The sequence below is a fragment of the Tachysurus vachellii genome, chromosome 4 (genome assembly GCF_030014155.1).
Source record: "Tachysurus vachellii isolate PV-2020 chromosome 4, HZAU_Pvac_v1, whole genome shotgun sequence".
In the NCBI taxonomy this organism is placed as follows: domain Eukaryota; kingdom Metazoa; phylum Chordata; class Actinopteri; order Siluriformes; family Bagridae; genus Tachysurus; species Tachysurus vachellii.
Window position 1 is genome coordinate 22873140 of NC_083463.1, and position 2923 is coordinate 22876062.

Consider the following 2923-nt stretch of genomic DNA (forward strand, 5'->3'; position numbering starts at 1 on the left):
TAATTACTGTATTTTATACAGAGCAAAAGTCCTAATGATGCTTAAATCCTATATACAAATTTGATGGATCAAAATATACTGTCCCATTTTTAACCAAAAGTAATGCTTTTCACAGAAAAGAATATTTATATAATATAATAACAATTTCTGTACCCAGCAATAGTTGTGTGAAAGATCTTGTAAATATATTATATAGATAAATATATTATATAGATAAATATAAATAATATATGTAGAGCATCAGGGGGGCATGGTGGCTTAGTGGTTAGCATGTTCGCCTCACACCTCCAGGGTTGGGGGTTCAATTCCCGCCTCCGCCTTGTGTGTGTCTAGTTTGCATGTTCTCCCCGTGCCTTGGGGGTTTCCTCCAGGTACTCCGGTTTCCTCCCCCGGTCCAAAGACATGCATGGTAGGTTGATTGGCATCTCTGGAAAATTGTCCGTAGTGTGTGATTGTGTGAGTGAATGAGAGTGTGTGTGCCCTGCTATAGGTTGGTACTCTGTCCAGGGTGTATCCTGCCTTGATGCCCGATGACGCCTGAGATAGGCACAGGCTCCCCGTGACCCGAGGTAGTTCGGATAAGCGGTAGAAAATTAACGAATGAATGAATGTAGAGCAGCAAGTAACCAAAATACCAAAAAAAGCAATTTGTTAAAAACAGTGAAATTCATAGTACATAGTGTACAAAATACTGTACATAATTATAAATGTGAAAATAACACATTTTGTAGTATAACCACAACACTATTACACAGCTCATGAAAAATGTTGAATGCTGAGTGGTGTCAGGATTCTGCTGGGACATCCTCTGCCGGAACATTTTTCCGACAGCGTGTTGTATCACATGTTTACGTCTTTGCTCACCTGTTTCTAATTGGTTAATTATCATGAATATTTATTTCCTTCACGTTGCACAGTTTGCAGAGTCCTAGTCTTTGCCATGTCATTTTTCTAGTGTTTGTGATTGTTATTTTTTTGTTAATAAAGTGTGTTTTTGTTATCCCTACATTTAAGTCAGGTTTTTATCCTTTCCGTGGCCACTGACACCCCTTTTGACAAATGCATAAATAACCTAAAATGGAAAAAACAGAATCATGCAAAATATCTAACTTAAATCTTTTGGGTTTTGGTTATTAGAGTCTAGTATAAACTCCTCTTGTCAGCTAGGCAAGAAGGGTAGTTTAAATTCATGAGTTCCAGGTGTACTGTCAACATCCATTTTCATGGAAGGTCCTGAGTTGCCCTCTACAGTAATCAGGCCTCTAAATACCACAACCAAATATATATCCACTTTTAGTCATAGAGAACCAAGCAATGTACAGTAGGTGTATACCTAATACTGGCTCAAGTATTCACAAGACCATCTATTTCTAATGAATTGGCAAGCCATATTTATTTATTTATTTAAGAAGGCCTCAGACCATTCAGGCACGCAAACCTGCAAACCTGCGGTGAGAGGCGGCAGGCTGGTGTGGGCTTGCTCATAGCCCCCCAGCTCAACAGCCATGTGTTGGAGTTCACCCCGGTGAATGAGAGGGTCGTTTCCCTGCGCCTTCAGGTCGGGGAGAGGTCTCTCACTGTTATTTGTGCTTACGGGCCAAATGGCAGTGTAGAGTACCCGACCTTCTTGGCGTCTCTGGGAGGGGTGCTGGAAAGTGCTCCGACCGGGGACTCCGTCGTTCTACTGGGGGACTTCAACGTTCACGTGGGCAGCAACAGTGACACCTGGAGGGGCGTGATTGGGAGGAACGGCCCCCCCGACCTGAACCCGAGTCGTGTTCTGTTATTGGACTTCTGTGCTAGTCACAGTTTGTCCATAACGAACACCATGTTCAAGCATAAGGGTGTCCATCAGTACACATGGCATCAGGACACCCTAGGTCGGAGGTCGATGATCGACTTTGTGGTTGTTTCATCTGACCTCCGGCCGTATGTCTTGGACACTCGGGTAAAGAGAGGGGCGGAGCTGTCAACTGATCACCACCTGGTGGTGAGTTGGATCCGATGGCCGGGGAGGAAGTTGGACAGACTTGGCAGACCCAAACGTACTGTGAGGGTCCGCTGGGAACGTTTGGCAGAGTCTCTGGTCAGAGAGATCTTCAACTCCCACCTCTGGCAGATCTTCAACCAGATCCTGAGGGAGGTTGGAGACATTGAGTCTGAGTGGACCAGGTTCTCCACCTCCATTGTCGACGCGGCTGCGCGGAGCTGTGGCCGTAAGGTCTCTGGTGCCTGTCGTGGCGGCAATCCCTGAACCCGGTGGTGGACACCGGAAGTAAGGGATGCCGTCAAGCTGAAGAAGGAGTCCTATCGAGCCTGGTTGGCTCGGGGGACTCCAGAGGCAGTTGATAGGTACCGGAGGGCCAAGCGAGCTTCAGCCCGGGTGGTTGCAGAGGCAAAAACTCGGGTCTGGGAGGAGTTCGATGAGGCCATGGAGAAGGACTATCGGTTGGCCTCGAAGAAATTCTGGCAAACTGTCCGGCGCCTCAGGAAGGGGAAGCAGTGCCCTGCTCACACTGTTTACAGTGAGAGCGGGGATCTGCTGACTTCGACTGGGGACATTCTCGGACGGTGGAAGGAGTACTTCGAGGATCTCCTCAACCCCACCAACATGTCTTCCACTGAGGAAGCAGAGGCAGAGGGCTCAGTTGAGGATTCATCGATCCCCCAAGCTGAGGTCACTGAGGTAGTTGAGAAGCTCCTCAGTGGCAAGGCACCAGGGGTGGATGAGATCCGCCCTGAGTACCTCAAGTCTCTGGATGTTGTGGGGCTGTCTTGGTTGACACGCCTCTGCAACATCACGTGGCGGCTGGGGACAGTGCCTCTGGACTGGCAGACTGGGGTGGTGGTCCCTCTATTTAAGAAGGGGGACCTGAGGGTGTGTTCCAACTACAGGGGGATCACACTCCTCAGCCTCCCCGGA